General features: G+C 43.0%; 1 protein-coding gene across 2 annotated transcripts in view; it reads right to left on the reverse strand.

Annotated features, from left to right (window-relative positions):
• THSD7B (thrombospondin type 1 domain containing 7B) overlaps positions 1 to 15850 on the reverse strand; it is a 529845-nt gene that overhangs the window by 59871 nt on the left and 454124 nt on the right. The window lies entirely within an intron of this gene.

Genomic DNA, 15850 nt, shown 5'->3' on the forward strand with positions numbered 1-15850 from the left:
GGAATTAATAATAAGAATTTTGGATATACATTGGGGGCGCATCAGTTGGAAGCGACGGAGGAGGAGAAGGACCTTGGGGTACTGGTCGATAGCAGGATGACTATGAGTCACCAATGTGATACGGCTGTTAAAAAAGCAAATGCGATTTTGGGATGCATCAGGCGGGGTATTTCCTGCAAGGATAAGGAGGTGTTAGTACCGTTATATAAGGCGTTGGTGAGACCCTATCTGGAATACTGTGTGCAGTTCTGGTGTCCCATGTTCAAGAAGGATGAATTCAAACTGGAACAGGTTCAGAGACGGGCTACAGGGATGATCCAAGGAATGGAAAAACTGCCTTATGAAAGGAGACTCAAAGAGCTTGGCTTGTTTAGCCTGGCCAAAAGAAGGCTGCGGAGGGATATGCTTGCTCTATATAAATATATCAGGGGGGTTAACGTTAGGGAGGGAGAGGAATTATTTAAGTTTAGTACTAATGTAGGCACGAGGACGAATGGAGGGGAATTGGGGGGAGGGATAGCTCAGGGGTTTGAGCATTGGCCTACTAAACCCAGGGTTGTGAGTTCAATCCCTGAGGGGGCCATTAAGGGAACTGGGGTAAAAATCTGGGGATGGTCCTGCTTGGAGCAGGGGGTTGGACTAGATGACCTCCTGAGGTCCCTTCTAACCCTAATATTCTATGAAATTGAATATTAGGAAGTTTAGACTTGAAATTAGACGAAGGTTTCTAACCATTAGGGGAGTGAAGTTCTGGAACAGCCTTCCGAGGGAAGTAGTGGGGGCGAAAGACTTTTCTGGCTTTAAGACAAAGCTTGATAAGTATATGGAGGGGATGTTATGATAGGATCGTTAATTTGGGCAATTGATCTTGGATTACCACCAGATAGGTCTGCTCAATGGTCTGCGGGGAGATGTTGGATGGGATGGGAACTGAGTTACTGCAGAGAATTCCTTCTTGGGTGCTGGTTGGTGAGTCTTGCCCACATGCTCAGGGTTTAGCTGATCACCATATTTGGGGTCGGGAAGGAATTTTCCTCCAGGGCGGATTGGCAGGGGCCCTGGAGGTTTTTCGCCTGGGGCACGGGTCGCTTGCTGGTGGATTCTCTGCAGCTTGAGGTCTTCAAACCAATCATCTCCTTCTAGCTCTATATAGCTTTCTACTGTGAACAATAGGGTTGCCAGGTGTCTGGTATTTGCCTGGTCAAATAGGGACCCTAGTAGGCTCTGGTCAGCACCACTGACCAGGCCATTATTAGTCCAGTCAGGGGTGCAGCGGGGCTAAGGCAGGCTCCCTGCCCGCCCTAGCTCCGCACAGCTCCCGGAAGCAGCAGTATGTCCCTGCTTCTGCTCCTATGCATAGGGGCAACCAGGGGGCTTTACATGCTGACCCCGCCCCAGGCACTGGCTCTGTAGCTGCCATTGGCCAGAAACCATGGACAATGGGAGCTGCGGGGGTGGTGCCTATGGACGGGGCAGTGCGCAGAGCCACCTGACCATGCATCCACGTAGAAGCCAGAGATGGGGAGAGGGGACATGCCGCTGCGTCCGAGAGCTACTTGAGGTAACAGCCACCCGGAGTCTGCACCCTGACCCGTGCCCCAGCCCTGATCCTCCTCCTACCATCCAAATCTCTCGATCCTAGCCCAGAGCACCCTCCTGCACCCCCAACATCTCATCCTCATGAGTATCTTTGAAAACTCATGGTGATTGAAGGTCCCGGAAGACTGGAAAAGGGCTAATGTAGTGCCCATCTTTAAAAAAGGTAAGGAAGAGGATCCGAGGAACTACAGGACAGTCAGCCTCAACTCAGTCCTTGGAAAAATCATGGAACAGGTCCGCAAGGAATCAATTCTGAAGCACTCAGAGGAGAGGAAAGTGATCAGGAACAGTCAGCACGGATTCACCAAGGACAAGTCATGCCTGACTAACCTGATTGCCTTCTATGATGAAATAACTGGCTCTGTGGATGAGGGGAAAGCAGTGGATGTGTTATTCCTTGACTTTAGCAAAGCTTTTGATACGATCTCCCATAGTATTCTTGCCAACAAGTTAAAGTAGTATGGGCTGGATGAATGGACTATAAGGTGGATAGAAAGCTGGCTAGATTGTTGGGCTGAACAGGTAGTGATCAATGGCTCCATGTCTAGTTGGCAGCCGGTATCAAGCGGAGTGCCCCAAGGGTCAGTCCTGGGCCAGTTTTATTCAATATCTTCATTAATGATCTGGAGGATGGCGTGGACTGCACCCTCAGCAAGTTTGCAGATGACATTACACTGGGAAGAGTGGTAAATACGCTGGAGGGAACGGCCAGGATACAGAGGGACCTAGACAAATTAGAGGACTGGGCCAAAAGAAATCTGATGAGGTTCAACAAGGACAAATGCAGAGTTCTGCACTCAGGATGGAAGAATCCCATGAATTGCTACAGACTAGGGACTGAATGGCTAAGCAGCATTTCTGCAGAAAAGGACCTAGGGGTTACAGTGGACGAGAAGCTCGATATGAGTCAGCAGTGTGCCCTTGTTGCCAAGAAAGCTAACGGCATTATGGGCTGTATAAGTAGGGGCATTGCCAGCAGATCGAGGGACATGATCATTCCCCTCTATTCGACATTGGTGAGGCCTCATCTGGAGTACTGTGTCCAGTTTTGGGACCCACGCTACAAGAAGAATGTGGAAAAATTGGAAAGAGTCCAGCAGAGGGCAACAAAAATGATTAGGGGGCTGGAGCTCATGACTTACAAGGAGAGGCTGAGGGAACTGGGATTGTTTAGTCTGCAAAAGAGAAGAATGAGGGGAGGACTTGATAGCTGCTGTCAACTATCTGAAAGGGGGTTCCAAAGAGGATGGATCTAGACTGTTCTCAGTGGTAGCAGATGACAGAACAAGGAGTAATGGTCTCAAGTTGCAGTGGGGGAGGTTTAGGTTGGATATTAGGAAAAAAATTTTCACTAGGAGGGTGGTGAAGCACTGGAATGGGTTACCTAGGGCGTTGGCGGAATCTTCTTCTTTAGAGGTTTTTAAGGTCAGGCTTGACAAAGTCCTGGCTGGGATGATTTAGTTGGGGATTGGTCCTGCTTTGAGCAGGGGGTTGGACTAGATGACCTCCTGAGGTTCCTTCCACCCTGACATTCTATGATTCTATGATCCCCAGTCCCACCACAGAGTCTGCACCCCCAGCCGGAGCCCTCACCCCCCCACACACACTCCAAACCCCTCAGCCCCAGCCCAGAGCCCCCTCCTGCACCCCAAATCCTTCATCCCTGGCCCCACACCAGAGCCCGCACCCCCAGCCTGCGCCCTCATCCCCCACACCCTAATCCCCTGCTTCAGCCCAGAGCCTCCTCCCACACCCTGAACTTCTCATTTGTGGCCCCACCCCAGAACCCACACCCCCAGACCAGAGCCCATACCCCCTCCCACACCCCAATCTCTTGCTCAGCTCAGAACCCTCTCCTGCACCTCAAAGCCCTCACCCCTGCCCCACCCCAGAGCCCACACCCCCAGCCAGACCCCGCATCCCAACCCATTACCTCAGCCTGGAACCCCCTCCCATACCCTGAACTCCTCATTTCTGACCCCACCCTGGAGCCTGCACCCCCACCTGGAGCCCTCACCCAGTCCCCGAGCCAGCCTGGTGAAAATGAGTGAGTGAGTGAGTGAGTGAGGATGGGGAGAGTGAGTGACAGAGAGAGGGGGATGGTATGAGCAGATGGACAGGGCCTCAGAGGAGGAGCGGGGCAGGGAGTAAGGCAAGGGTGTTCAGTTTTGTGAGAGTAGAAAGTTGGCAACCCTAGTGAACAAACCAAAACAAGTCCTGTTCCCTCTGCAGTCCTGAGTTAGCATCCAAACTACTTCCCACAATTCTCCTGAGATTTTGCTCACTGGTAACTCAAAAGCACAACATGCCGGCTTTCCTTCAAGAGCACTTTTTGCTGCCACCTTGGCTAATCAACCCTCTTACTATTCTCCATGATGGCTTCTTTATCTAACTGAAAGCCTCTCAGATTTAGGATGCAGCTGTGGCCTTGGTTCTCTCTCTGACATCTCTGTTTCCAGGTGTTCCTTCACCTGCTGCACCTGTCACAATGATTTAGGAGAACTTCAGTAGATTTATGCAGGCTCCTAGAGTCTGCTAACAGGGCAGGTCAACAGAACAGTCCATACCCCATTTCAATACATACTTTATACTCAGTTATATGTTCTAGGTCCTGTTCTGTAAACAGACGCAAGATTGACTTCAGTGGGATTCTGTATGGGTCTGCACTCATACATTTCTTTACAGGATGGAGGCTACTATTTGTAATTTTGATTCTGGCCTCACAAACGATGAAGTGTAACTTGGTCACGAGCTGCGCTCCTTGTCACAGTGGAACAGGACCATTTTCTAATTTCTCTCTCCTTGCTAGCAATGATATATTTTAATCAATGCTGATTTTTCTTTGTATCAGCAGGAGGGTCTCCAGGTCATATCTTCTGCTTATAGTTATATTGTTTAAGAAGATCAAGGGAATGAACCTCATGATTCTGGGTTGCCCAGAGAGTGTGACTCAGCTGCGTTATTTTGTATGACTTACTGCCACTGGCCTTCACAGAGTTTGTTTAATTGTATGTTCTCTGAAGCACTATAAAGCAGATAATAAAGTCTGCTCTCTGACAACCACCATCCACTCTCCCTCTGTGAAGTACAACTAAAACCATTAAAATAGTTTACTTAAATTGTTTTTCTAAATTCCCAGAGTTCGCTGGATGTATGAAACCAAAGAACAGTGATAATATATTCACAAAACCCACAGGTGTAGAAATACACAACACTGCGCTAGCAACACAACCCAACTGCTCAAGGAAAGGAACAAAAAAAAGACAATGAATAGTTGCATGTCCCCTGTCCCCTAGTGTCCTTTTTAAATATTGGGAGTTAACTGGAGCAGGGTTTTTTTTGTTGTTTTTTGTTTTTAAAAACTTTCAATTTCCTTCTTTCCTTTTAGATCACGGGCCTGATTCCGGGGTAAATTATGGGACTTTTGCCTCCCTCTGTTGGTGGAGAGGAGCTACAAGCCAGTGATAGCTGGACTAAGGATTTCCGGGTGGTGTAGAGCTGCCAGAATGGCCCTATGCTGCCCCCCTTGCAGGAACTTGCTCGACACATTTGCCCTCTTCTAAAAATGAATTCAAACTAAACCTTTTGAAGTCTCTAAAATATTTGCTTCACTATTTCCCTCAATTATTAATTATTAATTATTATTATTATAATTAATGTGTTTGGGCCAGAAGTGCAAAATACCACAAAAAATTCTGTTTTCATGGAGTGAAACTATGTCTCATTGAAATCAGTGGGAGTTTTGCCATTGCTTTAAATGAGGTCAGGATTTCACTTACGGTCTTTACGGCAGAATTAGAAGCAGGAAGCACCATACATCTTGTGAAAAATCATATACATTTGAGCTCCTCATCACCTTTTGCAGACTGAAGAGACTACAACAACTTGATTACAGATAAAGAAGAATATATGGTGCTTTTATGATCAAACCTAAACTTTCTGAGGTTCATCTATAACTAAACTAAAGACCCTTTTAGGTCTTAACCATAAAACAGATAATTGGTACCTGAAGCAGTCCTCCTTCAGTGAATAAAAGGACATAAAGCTGCCTTGATTTGTACGGAATGAGACTATTACACTAGGGACTACCTTTTGCCTAAGAAATGTGAGCCCAACTCCCTTGGACCTCAGTTTTTAGTCTTAATTATTAAGTATTTTATTAGAATGAACAGAAACATTATTAATCAGTTCATTTCCTCTTGAATAAACGGTGCTGGAGAAATATCCCGGTACATGAACATCTGAAAATAATTATGTGATGAGTTGGTAGGATTCTCTTGTTTACTTCCTCAGAAGTTGGTACAGAACAAATGTTAACTTACTTATCAGATCACCTAAAGAAATGGGTGCGCTTGCACAGGTGATCTGAATGATTAAAAGAACTAATGGCTATACACGAGAGACAAAGGGCCTGCAGTTGCAGGGGCTCAGTCCTTCTGAAAATCATAGTAACTGCATATTTCAGTGAACATCAAGATTTATTGTCTGTCAAGGTAAATATCGACTCTGGCTTTGCCTTAGTCAATATTTTAGCTTTCCAGTCAGTAGATCTTGCTGTTTACCTCAACAGAAGTCAATATCTGCTTATTATATTAGAACAACCAAACTGATCTCTGTAGCAGATGACTGGAACCCCGAGAACATCCTTTTTGCTATTAATTTTTATCAAAATGGAGCAAATTCATCCCTGGTATAAACTCATGTCAATGATCTTGCACCAGGGATACACTAGACCAAATATGTTTAAATAGCCAGAACCCAAGAAATAAAAATGTACTTTTAAAGTATGGAGACCACCAAGAATAACACTAAAAAGCTGCATGAACCACATAATCTAGTTCTGTAGGGGAGTGAGCCGATTGGCTCTGATTTCCAAAGGCACTTGATGGCAAGGAAGTTTGAACTTCGATATTAAGCACCTCTATTGAGACTTTCCAGCAGGGTTTTCACTTTTTTTTTATCTTCCCCCAGCGTCCAGAGTTCAAGAGGAGGCAGCTGTTAGACTGAATTGTGTTGTAATGACTCTTCTTTTGTTACAGTAAAAGTCCATGTAGAGCCCAAATGACTTTTTAAAATCTGAACTGCGGTCACTGTGGCTTTCACAGACAACTTGACATGACTGGGACTACAGCAAATTGGGAACTACAGCTGCTGTGATGTTTTGTAACCTCAACAGGCACAGTCTGCCTGTCACAAAAGTGGGGGTATTACAAAGTACAGTGTGAGCTCAGATAGTGATTACCTGCAATTCTGATTTAGGTGCAGACCTTGAACAATCCAAGTTCATCCAAATTTCATGAGAATTTCCTTTTTGTTAGGTGCTGTATTTACCAGTATGAGAAATAATGTTTGTCTCAGTTAGGAACTAGCACATATTTTGTCTTTTGGCTTCATTCAACTTCAAACAAGCCAGTTTAAAAAAAATCAGTTTCTCTGGCTTAATTTATTAAGACCACAAATTGGCAAAGCACCCTTAGGTGCTACAGCAATACAAATAAATAAATAATTAATTATAAACAATATTCAAGTAATTATTGGGCTTGACTGTTTTCCTGAGCCTGGCTGAATTTAGGCATATTCTTAAATGCTTATCTGAATTAGGGCTGAATTGGGCTATATATCTGAAGGGAGACTATTACCTTATCAACAAATGACAACACAAAAAGTGTCAAACTTAAAATACTATGTAAGGATAGTTTGCATACTGACCAAGACTTCCGCAAATATATTAGCCATTCATGTTTTCAAAGTGTTTGAATAAATCATTTTTAGGCTATGGCTTATTTGCAAGCTACTAGTTGCCACCATTTGCTGTTTGTTATTCAATATCTGGGTTGTATAGTGAGTTGCCTCAATCATATGGTATTGTGTCTGCTCCCTGATTTGAGTCAGGATAAGAACCAACTAAAAGTAGCGAATAATTCATGGTAGAGGATTTTGGAGAAATAATTGTTAAAATTTGTGCAACTATTGCGATTCGTGGACTTTTTTATATAAATGCTGGTGATTTGTCCCAATAATCCTACATAACAAGTAATATGATTGCATGTTTGAAAAAGCAAAACAAATAAAGCACATTCATTCATTAATATACACCTGAAGTAGGAGCTGACTAGCCCTTATGGTAAGGATCAAAGAGGATCACTCATAAGCTTAATAAAGGTTACTAAAAGCTCAGCTGCTGCCCAGCTAAATTTAGAGAAAACCCACAAAACCACTGAAGTGATCCTACATGTGTACAAAACATTATGGTGGATGAAAAGGAAACCAATGTTACCCTAACATCTACGTGCCATAATACAAACAAACAAGACCAAAGGCCAGTCTGATGTTTTCTGAGTATATGACTACAATGTGAGGGACCAGGTTAATTCCTAGTTCCATTTTCTAATTTCCCCTTGCTGTCCGGGAGCTCAGCAGTACATTGCTCAGCCCTCCCAAAGGAGGGACATTTCGGGTTGGCCTGAAGCAACTTTTGTTGTTAAGTGGGTAGCACTGATGATAGGCTTCAAAGGGATTCCCAGAGCAAGGAAGCTTTTTGTGATGTCATGGGAGGAGAAACATTCATGAATCCACTCAGAATTCACTCCCTCCCAGACTACCTAATTATAATTCTCACAGCAGCCTGGTGTGATTCCCAGTTTACAGATGAAGAAACTGAGGCTGGGAGGTTAAGTGATTTACCCAAGCTAGAGAGAGTGCCAGTATGAGAACTGGGATTCGAATGCTGGAACACCATATTTCCTTGCTCATGCTTTAACCACCGGTTCACCCTCATTTTACAATCAAATCAATGGCAAGTGTGAGAAGACATTTATGGATGAAGCCATCAACAAAGGAAGTCCTGGTAATGCTACAATACGAAACTGTGGCTTTAAAGTGAGGGATTAAAAGTAAGGAGTAGAAATGAAGAGTCAGTAGGATACTGTTAAAAAGACAATTGAACTCCCAGTACTTCCTCAGCATATTCTTTAAGTGTTCTTTCCCCCCTCATGCAGTCCCTTTGCCTAACTTTAAAAGCCCTGGTCTGTTAGTCAGTCTCTCATTTTCTTCTAATAGATCATTAAATATGCAAAGACAGGTACCTCTATAATTCAAATTGATAAGTGCAATGAATGGAAAACATCCTGTTTAAAGAGTTAATTGAAGTGAGATCTACTAAACCACAGTTATTATGGTTGGTACTTACGGAAGTAACATCTCACTGACCAAGGTTTATTAATTTATATTTAGCAGAGCTAAATGTTTTTATTTTCTGTAAAGCTGGCGCATGCACAAAAATGTCAAGTTGTATTATGCTAACGTGTAAGCATTCTTTACTGGAACTTAAAATAAGAAATTGGTGTAATTAAATGTGGAAATATGGGACAAAATATTCTCTAAGTGATTGTTCATTTCAATACATTTCATCTCTCTAATTAGCTGCTGCAGGAGTTATGAGACCCTAAAGCTCTGTCAGCTCTCGTATGAACAGGCTCCCAGCCAGTAATCCACACTGCCTCCCCCAGTAGACGTCATGTAACTGTAGAATGATAGCAGCTAACACCATTCCTGCAGTGCTGGAACCAGAGTGCAAGACCTTCTCAACACACCCACTCTCTGCCTTCCGATGATCTGATATGTTAAAAAGTAGAATTCCCTTGGGGCAGTGCAAAACACTTTAACTGCACTTATTGGTTGATCCCAACGGGCTAATACAAATTGCTTATTCTAGAGTACTTATAGGTCTGAAAACACTAATGATTTTTGTATTTATTATAATACTTCAAACAAGAAGACAGACAGACAGGAATAGCATTAGTGATTTACTGTAACTATGAGCTTTATCACGCAAGATGCTGAGCACAGAGTAGAATGCTCAACACCTGGCAAGATCAGCTCCTAGATTTCTGAGCGTAGGTTAAATTACTCCTGGTTGCAACCCCAATGTAATGCAATTTAATCTTATATTATTCTGAAGAAATTGAGATGGCAACATGTTTTACTTACACACACACACATTTCACTATCTGAAAACTATTTCAGACCTCAGAAATGCATTATGCAATGGGGTACTCAATTCTCACCTGATTTTACTGTGCCACCATATACGAGGGCCAAAACTAAGGTGCAGACTCATTAGTGAGAATCTGTTGAATTTTTGATCATCATCTGCTGATTCCAGAGTCTCTAGATAAGGTAGATTTTGCTTTTTCCCTGACATAAAGCAAGGCAAGCATAGCAAATTTAAGTAGATATGACTAAATTAACGCCCTGTGTTTTGAAACAACACATTTTGCTGAAGCAGAGGAATATGTTCAGCAATAGCAAATGCATGTAGTGCCTTTCTGGATCATTCTTAGTTATGCAACAATAATGTTTGATTCGGCCTTAAAGAGAGGAGGTGGAAAAGCTGACTGATGGAGAACAAAGTCCCTTTTTACTAAATGAGAACAATAAAGATCAAGACAGATTGCAACACCAACCTGAGCCTTTGTAGATGTCCATGTTAGCAGGGCATGACAAGCAAAAAGGAGAGAAAATTGTATATTAATTAGTTCAGCTATTGTATTGAAAAAAAGCAGAATTCCTGCTTATAAATAAAATTGCTATAACATAAGATTGTATCAAAATTCCTCGATTTCCCCATCTTTTAGGGGAAAAAACCCTCCAAGTAGAAATCAAACATATATTTGTTGGTGAATGAAAAGCAAAACTGTGCTAAAGAATGAAACAGATTTCATTCAAGTATCTTTGAGGTAGCATAATGGATTCTCAAGATTAAGGTTTTAGGGGTCAAAAACCCTATGAAGCTTAACTGGAAATGTGGCAAGAAACCCCACAATTGCAGAATACCAATCACAATAGAAATTAAAGCCTTGTAAACACATAAATCTTAATTAGGTGATGCTGTGTTTTTTGAAGTATATAGATTAAGATCGAATATATTTCAGGCAGAACACAGCCAGCTATGCTTTATCAGATGGAGCTGGATCTCTGTGAATACTAATCAATGACTACAAAATGGATGCCATTATGGAAAAATAATTGAACAATAAAAATTCAGCACCATGGATACAGTGCACACCAACACTCAAAAGGAATGCAATCGTGTGGGGAGAGTTTACACCTACACTTGTAAGGAACACATTGGCAGTGCAGTTGCAAAATTACTTAAGTGTCTGTGAAAGTTGTTCTGTAGCCTGGAGGAAATCTCACTGTAACAGTATGCCAAAGTGAACAGCACATAATCAACTCCTGTTAATACAATCTGGACAGCACAAAGTCCCCACTGCAATTATTTTAATGAACCTTCAAGAGGAATGCACATGTCCAAGTGCCCCAGAAGCCCAAAGCTGGTGCAGCTCCTTGGGAATCTCTCAGCAACATTGCAGCAGTCCTGAAAGCGCCCATCCGAGCACAGTGTGGCTCCATATAGCAAATTCATTTCTTTGAACCAAAAAAGCGCCTTTTCAGTGGATGAGAAACCTGCCCCTGCTGGGATATGAGCCAGAGAGCTTTGGATCCAACAGACAAGTCCTCTGTCCCATGAAATAAAATAAAAACAGCAGTGAGCAGTAATAGCACCAGAAGAGCATCTTCTTTGTGCATCTCTATACACTGGGGGATAAGTGTACCGCTGGACAGAAATTTATATCCCAGGAGCACACTTTCAGTTACTCTTCCTTTTTAGAAATATTTTGAATTAAGTTTCCACAGCAATCTAGAAGTCTTGGCACTAGGGGATGCAGTACTTGGCCATCATATACTATTCCCAACATAATCGCAGCAGAATCAAGGAAAACTGACAATTGCATTTACAGCATTAACAAAGCCTTGGTTTTCAGATGCTCTGAAAGCTTATGCCCAAATAAATGTGTTAGTCTCTAAGGTGCCACAAGGACTCCTCGTTATTTATACCACAGTAATTTGCTGCATTTTGACTCCCTCTTTTGGCTGAGGTCAGTATTTCACCTTCCTCATTCTGTTAGTGGAGATCATTAAATGATTTAGAAATTTAGGTTTTCTATCTCCATCTCTGATTTAGTAAAGACACAACATGACCACATAAATAACATTTTAGGGTATGGAACACAATCATATAAAACTTCTCCAAAAGAAGTCTACAATCTCATCATAAGTAGTTTATCAGCATTTTGTCTTTATGTCTTAAACCAGCTAAGGTATATGCCGGCTTCTTTTCTATCCCAATTTTAGTCTTGGACGAAAGAGAGGAAAAGCTGGGGTTAGTTGGACTGATACCATTCCAGCCAAGAAGTGCGAGAGATTGCTTAGTCATAGGCTTGTTTTGTTTCTCAAATACATACCCAGGGGACTGTCAGAGAGGATACCTGACTGGCCATAAGCAGAAGCAGCACAAATGACTGCTAGAGTTTCATGTACCTTCAGCAACAAAAAAGCTAATTTTTTTCTCCAGCAGCGGGAGCAGAAATGGGAGCCAATTCACAGTGTTATTCCCTCTTCAGTCAGAGGGTAGGAAGGGGTAGCTCACAGGGGCGTGTTCGCTCTCGTTATCCACTTGGCAGTGGGTGCAGAGAAGGGAGGCAACATACCATCTGAGCAGTCTCAGCAGTGAGATGCAGATGGCAGATAACTTGTAACAACTTCACTAGCACTGGCACGAAAGCAAGTGCCATACAGGGCCTGATATCCCTGGTCCCATCTGGCCTTACAGTCTATGAGTCTAATCCATCCCCTCTAGCCACAGGGCTAGAAAGGGGAGATAGCTCAGAACCTAAGTCTTGCCTCGAATCAGGAAATCTGTCTGAGAAGAGCAGGTATCTCTAGACACCAGAATATTTGATAGCCTGTAGGGTAGTGTAGCAGAGGTACCCAACTTACTTCAAAATCTGGCAGATGTTAACACTACCTCTAGAGATGCTATTGACAGAAGTAATTTCTTCTGTGTCATTATAGGTAACACCGACCTCTCTGTTATTGGGGTGACACCACATTCATGATAAACTAACTGAATGAAGGTTTTTTTCATAGATCTGAAAGTATTGTTGCAAACTCAGACTATTGTTCTAAAATTTTTACAATCTGACAAACAATGGGGCTTCTTGGATAGTTCTGATATCATATAAGTGGCTGCAGCTGAATAGGAGTTAAGCATGAGAGAGCCTAATTTTATTCACCAAAGTCATGTGCTATACAAGGCTGTTGTGCAGCAGAGAAAAACACTGTTCCTATTTGAAACTGTTCCCCAGTAAATAAATGCAGTTAGTAAAATGAAGGCTCCCTGGAGCCAAGAAATAAATCTTGGTGTCTGGCAGGGAATACGTGGCAAACCACATGTATATTGTCTCCTGAGATACTGGTTACTGGTAAATCATCTCCTTACTCAACACCCTGCAGAGGGAAACCTCCCCACCTGTTTGTATCTTTGCTCAGAACTTCCTACTCTTTCTGTTGGATCATGGAGCATTTTATTATATGGGTTGAGGTGCAGTAGGTCAAAATCTGATCTGTAAGCACCTTAACCCTGCTCTGTACCTCAAGGAAGGTAGACATCTTCTTGAATGCCCTTCTTTAGGGGCCTGATCCAAATTCACTGGAGTCAATGGAAAGACTCCCACTGACTTCAACAGGCTCTGGGACTGAGTCCAAGGAGACAATACAGTGAAACTGTGCCTCTCTTTGCCCAAGAGAACCACTTCTGTGTTCAAGACATTTAGCTGAGGAAGACCGAAACAAAGCCAAAAGTTTATTTTATCAGGACAGGTAGAGAGGTGATTAGCAGGGAGTCATTAGAGCCTTAACAGATACGGCAGCTGAGGATCATCAGCTTAAAAGTGGTAGTTCAAGTTAAAAGGCAGAACTAAAAGAACTGAGAAAAAGGAGATTAAAGAGACTTGAGGATCAGAAACTGTTGGTTCAGTCACTCTCCTTGAAAGTCAGTCCCATATTGAAAGATAGCTGCAATTTTATTGCTGTCCCAGATAAAATCATGGAAAGGCTGATCTGTATGCAACCAGTGAAGAGTTAAAGGACAATAGCATAATTAATACCAATCAACATTGTTTTATGAGAAACTGATTTTGTCAAAAAAGTTTGAACAATCTGTATTTTTATATAGCCAAATGCTAGGTCATACATCCAGGAATAAAGATGACGGACTTTATTTTCGAAACCAGTGATTGTGAAAGGGGCTTCAGGGTCATGATGCATAACCACCTGAAAATGAGGGCCATGTGCAATGTGGTGGTAAGAGAGCTAACACAACCCTTGGATTTATAAGCAGGGGAATATTAACTAGAAATAGGGAAGTGTAATTACCACCATATAAGGCACTCATGACACCATTACTAGAATACCATTACTAGAATACCATGCACAGTTCAAGTGTCTGCACTTTTAAAAAATGACATTCATTCTTTTAAGGGGTCCAGAAAAAGAGTACAAGATTGATTCAAGGTCTGAAAACATGCCTCACAGTGACAGACTAAAGGCACTCAACCTTTCTAGTTTATCCAAGAGAAGGTTAACAGATGACTTGATGATGATCTATACATACCTACATGGGTAGAAAATATCTGACAGTAGAGGGGAGGGCTCTTTAATCTAGCAGATAAAGACATGAGATCCTCTGACTGGAAGCTGAAACTGGACAAATTCAGATTAGAAATAAGGGAAACATTTTTAACAGAGAGGGCAAGTAACCAGTGGCATAAGTTCCTATGGGTGTGGTGGATTCTCCATCACCTAAAGTCTTTAAATCAAGATGGGGTTTCTTACTAAAAGATATGCCGTATCCAAGCCAAAAGTTATGGGCTTGATGCAGAGATTATTGAGCAAAATGTTATGGCCAGCACTAATCAGAAGGTAAAGAGAGGTAATTATAATGATCATTTCTGGCCTTAGAATTTTTGAATCCATGAATCAATATTTCTAATGCAGAATTATAAAATTATCTACTAAACATTAATTGAGGAACAAATTTATAGAGCCACACTAAAGTTATTGAAAATGCAAATGTCTTGATAGGCAGTGTCATTGAGGGGATTAATTTACATGCATGGATTGTATGGGGCCATCAATGAAGTATCTGGGCAACCTAAACATATGGATTAGAAACACATCAGGATTCCACAAAAAGGACAACACTTTTCTACTACGTTATCTGAAAAGGGACTAAATTAACTATAGCCACTAAGCGATGACTGAGAAAGGATTTGGAATCCAGCAGTGATAACCATATCTTATCGATCAGAGGTTGGCAACCTCTGGCACACGGCTTGCCAGGGTAAGCACCCTGGTGGACAGAGCCAATTTGTTTACCTGCTGCTCCCACTGGCCATGGTTCACCCTCCCAGGCCAATGGGAGTAGCGGGAAGAGGCGTGGGCGAGGAATGTGCTGGCTACGGTTTCCCACCACCCCCATTGGCCAGTGACGGCAAACCACGGCCAGGGGGAGCTGCGATCGGCCAAACCTGCTGACGCGGCAGGTGAACAAACTGTCCCGGCCCACCAGGGTGCTTACCCTAGTGAGCCGCGTGACAGAGGTTGCCAACCCGTTATAGATTCTCCATGCTGTTATTTAGCCTATCAGTGCAGAATTGAAGAGGGTAGCAGAAAAAAATCATTAAAAAATGAACAAACTCTCTCTTTACTGCAGCTCCCTTCAACTGGGTGATTGCATCTTCCCTCTGCCTCTTCCCAACAATCTCTGCTCACTTCCAGGGTGGATATAATGGAGAGCATAACCAGCAAATTCCATTTAGGCTCCCCTGCCCTGGGGTAAATAATGGACTGTAGTGCTTTAATCTGCTCCACATCTGTCAGCACCAGCAAGTCCTGCTTCTCTTCCCTTCCATGGGTATTGACTCCACCCCCTGGCTCAAGACCATGCCCCCATCCATCCTGCCTCTCTCCTCTGATATGTCTACACTGCAAATAAAAGCCTGTGCCTGGCTCGGACAAGCTGACTTTGGTCCCAGAGGCTCGAGCTGCGGGGCTGTTTCATTGCAGTGTAATCTTCCAGGCTCAGGCTGCAGTCTGAACTCTGGGACCCTCCCACCTCACAGGGTCCTAGAAACTGGGCTCCAGCCCGAGCCTGGAAGTCTACACTGCAATGAAACAGCCCCTTAGCCCAAGTCCTGTGAGCCTGAGTCAGGTGGCACAGACCAGCCATGGGTGTCTAATTGCAGTATAGACATACCCTGAGCTACAAGACAGCTTCCACCTAGCCCTGCTTCTGCACATGTGCAGAGAAAAAGAAAAGAGTCATTGTACTACCACTGTAAGCACA

The sequence above is a fragment of the Gopherus evgoodei genome, chromosome 11 (genome assembly GCF_007399415.2).
Source record: "Gopherus evgoodei ecotype Sinaloan lineage chromosome 11, rGopEvg1_v1.p, whole genome shotgun sequence".
Lineage (NCBI taxonomy): Eukaryota > Metazoa > Chordata > Testudines > Testudinidae > Gopherus > Gopherus evgoodei.